Source organism: Cryptotermes secundus, unplaced genomic scaffold (assembly GCF_002891405.2).
Source record: "Cryptotermes secundus unplaced genomic scaffold, Csec_1.0 scaffold603, whole genome shotgun sequence".
Taxonomy (NCBI): domain Eukaryota; kingdom Metazoa; phylum Arthropoda; class Insecta; order Blattodea; family Kalotermitidae; genus Cryptotermes; species Cryptotermes secundus.
The window spans coordinates 161,203-175,673 of NW_019721770.1; the positions used below are offsets into that span (position 1 = coordinate 161,203).

Consider the following 14,471-nt stretch of genomic DNA (forward strand, 5'->3'; position numbering starts at 1 on the left):
TCATAATAATTGGAAGTGCTAGTTTTTGTCCTGAGATCCGTTGCCAGGAGACAACTAGTGAAGACGGAGAATCCCCTTGCGAGTGCAACGGTGAACTGAAATTGTGTAGAATAGTGATAGCGCTATAATTGTCGTTAAGATGACTTGCAACCGAAGTGACAATAAATCCAATCATCCGGTATATAACCTGTTATTTTCGTGACGCGTACCACAATACACGTGACAATATTAATTTCGACCAATTATTCTCGCGTCAGTTGACTTAAAATACAAAGACGTCACCCTTCCTTAACTCCCCTTCAACGCCACAACACTTTTAACCGAATTTCATCTTCAATCACATCCACTTCCTTCAATATTGGCCGCGCCATAGCTCAAGCGTTTAGTCGCTGGCTTCCCACCGCGGCGGCCCGGGTTCGATCCCGGGTCTTGTCAAGTGGGATTTGTGGTGGAAAAAGTGGCGCTGGGGAAGGTTTTCTCCGAGTACTTCGGTTTCCCCTGCCAATCTTCATTCCACCAATTGCTCCACAATCATCCTCACCTATAATCTTGGGCTGGTACAATAGGCCAGAAGTGGCCGCAGTACAAGGGACTTAGTCCCACCCCAGTAGCAATAAAAAAAATACTTCAATATTAAATTTACAATTGGTCCTCATCCTTTCGATACTTGTTCCATATTGTAAATAACATTTCAGATTTTTCTCATTGATATCGCAGGACCAAACCGTCTTTCCTTTATTCCTTTACTAAATCCCTACGGAATATCTTAACTTACAAAAGTCTACATTTAAATTACTCTATAGTTACTTGCTTCACAATGCCCAAAGCGGAGAGTTTCTTCAATGCATTATTAACAGCGACAACTTCCCCCCCCCCATGCTATGGAACGGTAACATGTTCAAGTACCACAAAAATATATATAAGAATGAAAACTACGCCAAGTTAGTAACAAGTTTCCAAACTTTCCATGTATATATAAACGTACAAGGACTTTTGAAATTACCAACCGTGAAGACCGTAACGATGCTGTAATTCAAATCGCATTTCATACCAAAGTTCTCCGTAAACCGCTGTGGTCCTCAATGCAAGCAGCAACTTACTGGCGTGGGTGTATTGGATTCGACTAAAGTGTACCAGTCAAGGTAATATGGGACGTCACTGATCCAGTTATTACAGTGCGTTTAAGAGTTTTTGTTCTGTTCTTCTTAGCATGCCTTCAGACGAGTTAGTAACGACTAAATGATAAACAAAAGTGACAAGTTATTTTCAGAATAGTCCATGTTCTTTAGTATTGTAAGTTTATGAAAGATGAAGAAAAATTACGTTTTTGACTTTAAAAATATCTTTATTTTATTTGTAAGATTTGAGGTTTTCACGGCGGTGACTATGAAGAAAGCCGCATTCTGGGATGTGACGCCGTGTAGTTATTGTATTAACCGACGTTTCAGAGCACCTCACAACACCTGCTCACGCTGATTCCTCGCTCGAGGATTTTTCTTTTTTGCTTCTACCCTGAAGATTGGGGCGATACGTTCATCCGAAACGTCGGTTAATACAATATCTACACGGCGCCTCATCCCATAAGACGGCTTTCTTTATTTTTTTATTTGTAGGTTATTTAACGATGCTGTCAGATCACAGAGGGAACGACTGGCTGAGACTGAATGATGAATTGTAAATAATGTATATGGAGTAGTACCTCGACTGTTGACTGGAGGAAAGAGAAAAACAGCGAAATATTTTAAACAGGATAATCGGTGTTCCGGCCGCGATTCAAACCGGATACCTCCCGAATACAAGTCACACTTCGCGGTTTCAGCCAACTTGTTCCGTCCTAGATGTGTCTTCTTTGGATTTCGCAACAACAATTCCTTTACGGAGCATATTCGTCAGCCTTGCGTTCAACCCCAAATCTGTAAATTGTAACATAAAATAATTATCTCAGCAAAGGCAAAATATCAAGTTCAAAATAAGGAGTCCTACCGAGCGCGTATAGGTTTTAGAAACTGAAAAAGCGGCCAAGGTCCAACAAGGGGCTGTAGAGCCATTACTTACTTACTTACTCATGGAGCCGAGCCCTTCTGGAGGAGCCGCCAATTCAGCAGCTACTCAAGAATTTCCAAGCGTTTTATGGAACACGAAGGTTCATTGCCGTGCTCACAAGAGCCCTCCACTGGTCCCTATCCTGAGCCAGATCTATCCAATCAATACCATCCCATCCTATCTCTCTAAGATCCATTTTAATATTGCTCACCCACCTACGCTTTGGCCTTCCCAGTGGTCTCTTTCCCTCTGGCTTTCCCATGAATAACCTATATTCATTCATTTTCTCCTCCATTCGTGTTACATGACCTGCCCACCTCATCCTCCTTGACTTGATTATTCTAATTATACTTGGAGAATAGTACAAGTTATGAAGCTCCTCACTATGCAGTTTTCTCCAACCTCCTGTCCCTTCATCGCACTTCGGTCCAAATATTCTCCTCAACGCCCTTTTCTCAAACACCCTCAGTGTATGTTCCTCCCTTAATATCAGAGACCAAGTTTCACACCCATACAGAACCACAGGCAAAATTATAGCTTTGCATATTGTAATTTTTATGTTTTGGACAGCAGACGAGAAGACAAAAGGTTCTGGACTGAATGGTAGCAAGCATTACCCGAGTTCAGTCTCCTCTTAATTTCCTCATGAATCAGGTTTCGATCTGCTAACGTTGTTCCCAAATATCTGAACTGTGCCACATTTTCAAAACATCTGTTTCCTATCTTTATGTCATGATTTTGCCCTGCATTCTGGTGACGATACAGTAACATATACTTAGTTTTCTCTGTGCTTACCATATATTATTATTATAATTATTTTGGTTCTACAGCCCTTTGTTGGGCCTTGGCTGCTTTCTCAGTTTCTTCATCTTATTCACAGTCCGTAGAACTACTTGGATGGGGATCAACCCTTCGCAAGGCTTCTACCTATATACAGAACATAAACACAGAAAAAAACGCACATAATACAGACACCCATGGCTTGAGCGGGATTCAAACCCACGATCCAAGTGTTCGAGCAAGCGAAGAGAGTTCGTGCCTTAAACTGCGCGGCCACTGTGATCGGCCCATAGATAGGTAAATAGCATAAATTTGTAGTATAATCAGTGAATAATTATTTCCAAGGAAATGGTCGTGGCCTAACTTGATGTATTATCAAGGTATTTCTTTGGAGGGACTGATGAAAGTCACGTATAACACTCAGGCAGGACAGGCAATCTCTTAGCCACGACTTAAACCAGGGGCTTCTGTAATATGAAACAGGAGTGAACCCATTAGACGGCAATGCCCTATATAATTTTATAGACCAAGAGGCACATGTAATGTGCTAGCGAACTGTTCACAGTGACAAGAAGGGTGACATTAATTATGTCTGTAGTTCAATCTAAAACATATTGAACATGTACAATGTTCGGCTGGGTCTGTTTATAACAAAGCAATCTAGTTCAACGGATTGTAGAAGTTAAATTAATGGTAAATTTGCATGACAGTTCATTTTAACCAATGATTTATTTTCTGACCACCGTTACTTTTAAGCGGATGAAATAATACCAATGATAGAAGTCTGCTTTAAAATAGTGATAGAATATCTGTCGATCTAAGTTTATTAAATACCAACGGTTAATTCAACTAAAATTTGTATGTATTTAACGCTTTGACAAGCTGTTACTTCATATCGGGTGGAAAAGTTAACCTGTCGCAGTGATATTGATCGGTTAAATTCCAAAGCATTGAACCCCCTTTAAGAGCTGGGACCGTTATTCGCGGATTGGTAGGAGTTCGATTCTCGACTGGGATAGGATATATCTTTACGTCACAAAATGCAAAGCAGATGTAACACCCAACTAGTCTCCTACCTGGTAGATCCGGTGGATCTTCCGGCCGAGTGTAAAGATGGCCACTCTTTCTTCAAGATCTCTAATGCGTGGAGCTTTGCCTCTAATCTCCATATAATCCTCAAGGACGTGGTGCTTAGGAACTAACTCCATGGAGCTGAGTTATGCTTGAGTAGCAGCCAAGTGTTCAGCTACCCAAGAATTTCCCAAAATTTTATGGAACCCGAAGGGTCGTTACTGGGCTCACAAGAGCCCTCTGCTGGTCCGATCCTGAGTCAGTTGAATTCAGTCCATACCAACCCTCCTATTTATGTAAGTAAAAAAAAAAGTAAAGCTCTCCCTGTACCAGGCCGTGGAGGCCCATAGGATTGTGAGACGCTGAGGGTCCCACATTATCTAGACAATCGGCTCAAAGATGGCGGTAAGGTTGTCAGCCTTACGCGCAGGGCGGCGCTTTGCTCCCCAGGAAAATTGTTAAATTAATTCCTGGCACGCATTTTGTTAGAGGCTGAGTAAACCCCAGGGCCTTGTAAGGCCAGTTTTAATAATATTCTTCCCCTACGTCTTGTTCTAATTATATTTCGCGAAGAGCACAAGTTATGGAGGAGATTGCGTTACATGTTAAGCTATTCCATGCCTGTATAAGTCGTCAGAAAAAGGTAAAGTTGTCCCTGTGCTCAACTAATTAAACACTGTGCCATGAAGGCGTATGGGGGAGTGGACGTATAGATCCACATTTTCTTGACCTCGGCACTAGTTAGAGGTGAGTGGTCAGTTTCACGCCCCAGCCGCATTACCCCAAGGTACCCACTGGATAGGAGGTTGGGTGGACCCCAGAGCCGGTCTGGGCAACGTGGAGAAGATACTCGTACAATTTTTGTCCCTGTCGGGACTCGAACTCCCATCCCTCGGTCGTCCAGCCCGTAGCCAGTCGCTATACTGACTAAGCTAGCTCGGCTCCCATAAGTCGTCAGTACATGATTGAAAATAACTGTCGAGTACTAACATAACATGTTTAAGTACAAGCCCTTCTCTTGACGTAAAATGCACACATGCGAAGTAAAATTATTGACAAGCTCAAATGAAAAGCTGTTAAATTAACAAGAGCCAAATGGAACTGGCGGTGCGCAGCAAAAACATTTCATTATGGGGATCAAAACCACTTGCGGATGAAAAGCACAAAGGGGGAATGAAATCATTCCGAGATCGGTGCAAGACACAACATGTGAAAATATAATCAGTAAAATTAAACTGATTTTAAACAACAAATGCTATCTTCCGCAAAATTTCCAGCGGGCTACCAAAAGAGTCCCACATCAGTGGCAAGTTCGAAACACAATTTTTTTTTTTCAATTCATTTAAGTGAATGCTGAGATCCAACTACGCATTACCCCATGAAGACACATGGGGAAGTGGATGTATAGTTCCACGTATTCTTGACCTCGGCACTGGTTAGAGGTGAGTGACCAGCTTCATGTCCCCGCCGCTTTACCCCTGGGGAAAGAACCCCCGATACCGGTTGAATATGAAGTTGGGTGGGCCTTACAACCGGTCTGGAGGACGACCGGAACTCGAACTCCGACCCACCGGCCATCCAGCCCGTAGCCAGTCTCTGTACCAACTGCGCTATTCCGGCTCCCCCAAATGGTATGATTCTTAATGAATTATGTTTTGGAAAGGATGTGGACCTTACTTGAGGTATCATCTCCACATTTACCCGGAGGTACAGACAAATACCATGAGAAACCTCATATAGGCCTAATACAACCGATTTTCGAGCTGAGACTTGAACCACGGGTCTGCCGATTTGATTACATGTTCGGTTTAATCTCTCTTAAGACCAAATGCCTTCCTCAGCACTTCTTTTTCAAACACCTTCAATCCACGTTCTTCAGTGAAAAGGAGCAACCAGCTTCGCCATTCATATAAAACAAACAGACCTACTTCAAGTCTAACGTTGTAAGGGCAAATCAAGAATCAGATTGACGTAACGTATAACAATATGAGTAAATGAGAAATGCTTGTCTGAAAATCTCAAGGGAGAAAGATCACCTAGAAGTACATCCAGATAGTAAAATCAAATTAAAAATATTTTAGAGAGACAGAATTTGTTATTTGTAACAAGAACGAACCTTCGAGTTCCCTTATTAAATATCAGGGAAGCTATTCACTAGATGATTAACTAGGTGTGGACTGCTGAGGAAGGCTTTATCATGGAACTATTTTCATTTTATTTTAGGTCAGTTAACAATCCGCCTTATGAGCTGGGATGGCTTAGTCGGCTGGAGTTCAATTCCCGGCAAGGACAATATTTTTTTCTTCTCCACAGCCTCTAAGGCCCACCCAGCCAGTGGAAATCGGATTTTGTTTCCCCGTGTGTAAAGCAACATATCAAGTGCTCTACAGTATGTCTTGATGGTGTGGTGCTTAATTAATTAAGCACAGGGACTTCACATTTTAGTAATGCTCCTGATTTGTATATAAGGAACACAAGTTTAAAATTTCGATCAGAGTACGGGTTATACCCATTCAGGCTATCCGTGGATTTCCTCATAATTTCTACGTGGATTTCCAAATAATTGAGGCATATTTTATTCTGAGATGTGACGCCACGGTCTCGGACTTTCTTTCCTTGCTTGGCTTACTCTTTTATCCTGAAGATGCAGTTCTTTCCTCCGAAACGTTGATAATGATCTACCAGCCAATAGGGTAACAAATCTCAAAAGGCGGAAGTCTTGATTAAGGAATGCTTTATATAAGGCTCTGAAATCGATACAAGATCCCATCGCATCCTACAACAGACTCAGCATCTATTTTGTTGGTAAGAAACACAGAAATCTCGACAACTTATGATTCAACGCCGCGTTTCTCGAACTTTCGGCAACTGCGGACCACTCGGCTATCATAACATTCCACTTAGCCGTAAAGAGCGCGCAACTGGGATTTTTTTGCTGATAAGAAAAAAATTGATAAAAACCTTTTTTTCTGTCCACCGATGTAGAGCAAATTTTCTTTAAACAAAGACGGGTCACATTTTTAATTACATTATTTCATTTATTATTTGCCATACAATAATATATAGACTACAGACCATCTGGTAGACCACCATGAACCATCAGTGGTCCACGGACCACAGTTTGACGAACAACGATCTGACGTAGTGTTTCATATATATCGTAATAAGTGTATCAATGAAAAGGTGCATAACTGATCACTCTTTCTCTATCTACAGTTAAAAGAGGTGCGGAAATTACCGAATTTGTCAGTCAAGAGGTAACTCTGTAGACTTTCATTCAGTGGGTGCCCGGTTCGAGTCTCGGCTGGGACATCGACTACACTAAATTAATGGTTTTCTTAGTTTTCCTCTGTTCATCCAAGCAAATTCTGAGATCAGCAGCTCGATTAGGCGACAACTGCTTCCTTCCAGATCCTTGTTAATTCATCAGTCATCCTGCCATCCAAGGCTGTGGCCTCGATAAGTAAAACGTCGCTAGCAGCACACAACAAACCCTACACCCAAGGTGGCAACACAACTGACGTCACGAAAATACCCACAACGAACATAACGAATGACTATGATGACCGACCAACACACAACAGAACTCCCGCCCCAGCAAGAACATTCAAGGCAGCCACAACCAGTAAACTAAACAAAACCGTAAGTAACATCACTGTGACATACAGACCCTCTACTGGGACGTGGCTCTAAAACATTAGTCTTTACTAGGTAATGCTCGCAAGCAACAATGGAGGTGTCACGATGTGACGCGTACAGCCGTTGCTATGGAATGCCCGCAGGTTATGCGTGCGCGGCGATGTCACACAACAATAGAAGAGGCACACACACACACACACACATAAAGGTGGTCTCATGCACATACATTTATTTTTTCAAAACAAGGAAAGTTAGCTAAAAATGCTCATTACATTTTGACATGCCTAATTGCACCGATTAACCATAAAAACAAATTATCATGCAATGAAGACTTGTAGGCAGTTGAGGTAAAACTCCATGTATTCTTAGTCTTGATATTAGATGGTGGTGAAGTATCAAGTTCACGTTCTGGCCACTTTACCTACAAAACAGAAGGCTGGATGTGCATAAGAGACTGCAGTCTGGACAAAGAAGATAAAAGCCCCAGCTCCTGCCAGGAATCGAAACTCGGCTGTCCAAGCCATAACCAATTACTATGGCAAACATACCTTAAAGGTCAGAACTCCTCTGCTGCCTTGCCATATCAGCAATTTAAGCACAAAAAGGTTTGTGAAAAATTGTACAAACTTAAAGGAGTCTCTAATAAAGTGCCCTCAACATTTCAGAACTCACTACAGCGACTGCTGCCTCAGGCTGTTAATGGATACGTGTTTACTGAGCTGTTACCAAGCAGTGAACAATACCTTCTGACTCAATTATTCTAGTTTCAGGGGTCATGTCACAACATAAAAACATTTACAATAAGAGCTCTATCTTCTGGGATACAATGCCATGTAGGCTGGTGAAAATCAACTAAGTATTGGAGGAATATTTGAAAACAAAACATTGTCAACTGAATGGCGCAAACATTTCCCACATTTAACCGTTCATAATAACAGTAAACAGGATGATATAATGCAAAGAGAACAGCTTGGTTTCCTGTTACCTACAGAGCTTGATGAATTTACAATATGGTAAAGTAATGACAGTAATTAATCTCTTTTGGAAATAATGTTAGAATAGTACAAACACTGATTAAAATTCTTTCCATTTTGAAATCAAGCATGTCATACATCAAAGGAAGATCATGACACACAAACCATGGCTCTATGCGTAAATAGTGCACAGACATTTCCAGCCAGGCACCTACAGTATATTATAATGACTAAACATCACACTCAGTTATATTTCCACACTTTGCTCCACCTTTGATGAGTGCTTGTTATACTAAGTGGCATACAATATCCAGCTTTTATTGATTATTCCAGGGGTTCACAAAATTTGTGATGCCATAATCCCACCAAATAATACATAAAATTATGTGCCGGTCATTGATTTAAATAGTTTACAGCTTGTCTTTTTTTATTTCTTGCCAGTTCTTTCCTCTCTTTTTGATATCTTCTAGTATCCAGTTGAACCACCTTACTACAGACTGTCTCATAAGTCTCCATCCTTTAAATTTTATTTCTCATGCCCTTATTAACATCCTAGCTCTGTCCATTATTTTCACATGTTCAAATATTTGTAATCATTTCTTTTCTAGAACAATTATTAAATAAATATTATTAATACTATCACATTAATACATTATATAATATAATATGATGTTATTAGTCCTATAAATAGGTGTCTAGAGTATGTGTGTGTGAGGTAACCACAAAACGTTATGTTATGACATTAAGCGGTGTTTTACCTAACCAACTGCGTCTCGTGATATTTCATAATCCTGTTTTGTATTTGGGAGGGCCCAGATTTAAGTCTCAATCTGAAGACCCTGTTCTGACTTACTCGTAAGTTGTCACGATTTTCCATGGGTCGTCACATACTGAAATGTACCATTGTCACTTTCTTCCACACCTTTCCCAATTCATAATTCAGAGTTATTGTGCCATTCAATGATCTACACTTGGCAAGATACTGTTCAGCAAAACAAGATACTAACAAGAAAGCACTAATTGCCAGTGTTATTAAATAACCTAAACATTAATGAAGCAGACAGAATCACTCTCACACATTTTCTGAAATAAAAACTCTAAACTGTGCACTCAACCATTCAGAGCTAAGTCTGAATGCTGTGGCTATTTTTCCAACCAAATCATTATGAACAAAATCTTGAAAGGTAATCTAATATAAAATTATGAAAGAAAAGAAAGAATCAAAGCAAAGCTCATCAGATATTGTAATTCTCTTTAGTTTCTCTCATCTTGGATATAAAATCCTCTCATCTCTCCAGATTCCACCATCTCTGACCTAATACATAACTATAACCAATTTGAAGCATAAACTCTTTATTTTCAAAAAAAATAAAAGGAGGCTCATGAGACCACCTTGTTCTCTGTCTGTGTATCCACCCATATCTGTCCATCTGTCTGTGTATCCTTATCCCCCCACAACATTTTTGAGGCTTATAAGGCTTGTGAGGTGTATCCCCTCCCCACAAATTTTTGTTAGGAGGCTTATGAAATCACCTTACTGCCTATATGCCTGGCCCCCTTATTTTTTTCATTTTCTGTGAGGTCCATGTTGCATCAGAGGGAAGCAGGTGTTTAGTTTTTCCCAGAACTTCTTCTTTAAAGAAGGTAAGGTGATTACTTTCCAGTGCTCTTTCATTAACTGACAACTATTTAATGCATAAAGTGATGCCGTGCTGGTGAAAAATAGATAATATGCGTGATGTCAAATCCTGTCTCACATTCAAGACTTTAATTAGTTTAGTCAAAGAGGACATATATTATCAAGATTAGCATAATCAAGAATCAGTTTCACTACAGTTTATTATTAGAAAATCTGGCCTAAGAATGTGTGCTTTTGCAAGTCAAAAATAACATCTTAACATCCTAAAATTGACATCTTTTCCAGTTTCAACACTGAACTGAAGATATAATATGAAGATGTGGGAATAGTGGTACTGTGTTTTATTTACCTGTATATGCACACCTGCATATACGTGTAAATAAAATGACTGATTTCAGTAATTCTAAATTGAACCTAACCTGTCTCAGCATGTAACTATTTCTCAACTGTTAATAGTTGTTGGGAAATTGTATGATCATCTGAAGTTCTGAACATAATCAGTAATAGTGGTGGAGATCAAAGGAATCAAAAGAATGTGATCTTGGTAAAACTAGCACAGATTAAAAAAAAAAAAAAAAGGACCATGTACCATGTTATGGACTACACAAATAGAAAAGTTTAAAAATAATTTATTTCCTTCACTGAATGTGTTTTCTAAAGTTATTGTGATTATTTATGCCCCTATCAAGAGAAGAATATGATTTGAAAATAAGGAATTTATTATGCATCAGTAACTCACCTGTCTAAACATTCTTGCTGAATTATTGTAATCTGTCATGCCACAACACACAGCACCTCAATATCAATACAGTTGAGCTTGTTGTAACACCCCCATGTTCCAGAACTATGGACAAAATAAAACTATATCATGCACAAGTTCTAATATTGTAATTCTTTCTATTCTGGCTTAAAAGAAGAATGTATAAAATGACATGCAAAACGTACTGTATTAATTCCTTCTCCAACTTCACAGCAGGATGTGATGCTGATCACCCACTTCCATCTAGTGCTGAGGTCAAGAATGGTGGAGCTATACCTCTACTCCCTTAGATGTCTTTGTGGCATGGTGCTCAATGAATTAAGCACAAGAATAACTTTATCTTTACCTTAACATCATAAAAATTGTGTAGAACATTGCTCTTGTCAGGTCACCAATAGTTGCTAATGTTATGAAATGAAGGTCACATAGGAGAATGTAGAGAATGATTTCCAAGAGACAAAAGTAAAGAGATGGGGGTAAAAGGGCAAGTTTTTGGAAGTGAATGGGCAACTGCAATGAATGAGGCAGAAGTTCATACAGGATCACAAAGCCAAGGAGTATGCAAGTAAGTATACATACATTATGGAAACCTTCAAATTTTATACTGTTACATATTTTCACAATACAAAAGTGAAGCTACTGGTATGCAGCTAGGCAAAATGATTATATTCATGGGCTACTAACGGTGAAGTTGTCCTTGTGCTCAACAAATTTAAGCACCATGCCATGTAGGTGCATAGGGAAGTGGATGTATAGATCCACATTTTTTGACCTCAGCACTAGTCAGAGGTGAGCAGTCAGCTTCACGACCCAGCTGCTTCATCCCGGAGGAAAGAGCCCCCGGTATCCATCGGATAGGATGTTGGATGAACCCCAGATCCAGTCTGGACAATTTGGAGGACAGAAAATCCTTGACTCTACTTGGATTCAAACTCCTACCCATCAGTCGTTCAGACCATAGCCAGTTACTATACTCACTACGCTACCCCAGCTCCTGAAGGGCCAATAAAAGAAGCAGTCAATTTTCCCAGCACTAATAAAATACCTGTCTCATGCTGAATAGTAGAAACAACACTACCATAAACCTAATTATTACTAACATAATATGAAATTATTGTCTCCATGTGTTATTAAAGAAGAACAGACATTGTATATTGTTCACATTTAAGACTTGCAAATAATGTAACTGAAGCTGTAAGACATATCTGTCTTGTCTGTAGTGGAAGGATTGTAACACATCTCTGTGTTCTTACTTCTCAGGAGAACTGCAACCAACTTCAAAACTTTGTGTCCTTCACCCAACATACAACTGGTTACACCATGAAATGAAATAAACTGAAGAAGTGAAATGTAGTAATGTTCAGCCCCAAACAATGTAGCCACTAAGAGGAAACAAAATTTAAAAAGTCAGTAGTTTAAGTTAGTTATCTTTCCAGATTAGTATAAAGCTATGGTCTATTAGAGTTCCCAGGAAATATTCCTATAGCATACTGCCATTACATCACACAGTTACGCAAAAGATCCATTACCTATTCTGAACCTGGACAACAGCCCCATTATACTCCCCTTTAATAACATTAAGTTCAATCCATTATTTATCATTTCATGTACAAATCATGTGAAAAAATGTCAAACATTAATTAAAATGACAATACATATAAGTTGTTAAAAGTATCAAAATTATCATTTCCTATATAAGAGGGAGAGTCAGTAAATAGGTCATAAATGGATATAAAACGTAAAACATGTTACATTCAAACTTGAAAAGAACATTTATTTCTCAACACACCCTCCACCACCATTGATACATTTGTCCCATCGTTTTACCAGTGTGTTGAAACCCATAGAAGTCTTTTGACTGTTGTCTGAACCACTTCCGCACCTTGCGAGGCATCATCCGCGACCTTCGAACGCCCCTGAGAGAATTTCTGGACCCAGTTGTGAAACGCTTTACATGACAAAAACTTCCCACAATAAATAGGAAATATTTATTTATGAATGTCCTGTGCATCGAGTCCTTCTGCCCACAAAAACGCACAACAGAATGTTGCTCTTTGGTAATACATTCCTCAAGCACAGTCGCCATTTTGACTACTGAAACCAGCCTCTGAAATATATATATATATACGCCTGCTACCTAGACTGTCATAAAGCTGGACTCTGCTGCTACCTAGTGATATATATATATAGAAAATCGATTATGTATATTAGAGATGTTTTACTTTCAGTTGTGACCTATTTACTGACTATTCCTCATACATCTATACAACAAAAACAATCTCAGACAAAGTTATCTTGGCAATACTCATAAAGTTACTTCAACTGTCTTTAAGTTACATACATATGCCTAACATTATACAAACACAAGAATCAGAAAACGGAAGAAAATCTATCACTGTATTCCATTCTATTCTTGATTAGCTTTCCAAAAACATTAACTTACCTGGGTATGTGGCCGCGCCATAGCTCATGCGGTTAGTCGCTGGCTTTCCACCGCGGCGGCCCGGGTTCGATCCCGGGTCTGGTCAAGTGGGATTTGTGGTGGACAAAGTGGCGCTGGGGCAGGTTTTCTCCGAGTACTTCGGTTTCCCCTGCCAATCTTCATTCCACCAATTGCTCCACAGTCACCCTCACCAATCAACTGGGGCTGGTACAATAGGCCAGAAGTGGCCACAGTACAAAGGGACTTAGTCCCACCCCACTAGCAATAAAAAAAAATACCTGTGTATGGAAACCCACTTAAAGCTATAAACACAAACAAAGCATCTGGAGGCTGTTGTTTGTATGCCATCGCAAATTAAACTGCTGATCATTTGTCATTGTGATAAGTGAAAGCTACCAAAGGGTTATCTGAAAAATTAAGGGCACTGCAATAAAATTAATGTGACGGTACTACAGAATAATTAATTTCCAGCTGATGTCGATCTGTATCTCACATATCAAATGTAAATGATGGAACTTTGACCAACTATAACCTATAATTACGGTCACGGTAGCCGAGCGGTCTAAAGCGTGCACTGTCTTCGCTCGCTCGGAAGCCGGGATCGTGGGTTCGAATCCCACTCTGGGCATGGATGTTTGTGTGCGTTTTTCTGTGTTTGTCTACAGGTAGAGGCCTTGCGACGAACTGATCACTCGCCCAAGGAGTCCTACCGCATGTGTAAGATCTAGTAAACCGAAGTGAAACGGAGAGTTTCATGGAGGTAGGCCTAGGCCCAAATTGGGTGTGTAGCGCCACAGAAAAAAAAACCCTATAATATGTACCTACTTCTCTTCGTTCCTTTATTTAATAATCAATCACCATCGACGCGATATCATGATCACCTGTGTCTCGAAAGTTCTGAACGTAATTCTAAATTCCCGGTAATCGATTTTCTCCACGGATCATCGAATTTGAATCTCAAAGTGCGGGATTTTCTCTTTACAGTGATTTTGACCCCGACAAACATCCGGAGTTGTCAGTTTATTAGGTATTCTTCGCAAAGTTAGTGAAGGAACACCTAATGTCATCATCTCCGTCTGTTCTTCCGTCTAACTGCGACATACTACCAGCGCCTAAACCGTT

The 14,471-nt window shown here is 39.9% G+C and overlaps 1 long non-coding RNA gene across 1 annotated transcript; it reads right to left on the reverse strand.

Moving 5' to 3' along the window:
• Positions 1–1,595: 1,595 nt before the first annotated feature.
• Positions 1,596–14,247, reverse strand: LOC117282056. Its single transcript, XR_004512642.1, has 3 exons — positions 14,175–14,247; positions 10,886–10,990; positions 1,596–1,913 (listed from the first exon to the last, which is right to left on the reverse strand). It is a non-coding gene; the product is annotated as an uncharacterized LOC117282056 (long non-coding RNA).
• Between the last annotated feature and the right edge of the window lie 224 nt (positions 14,248–14,471).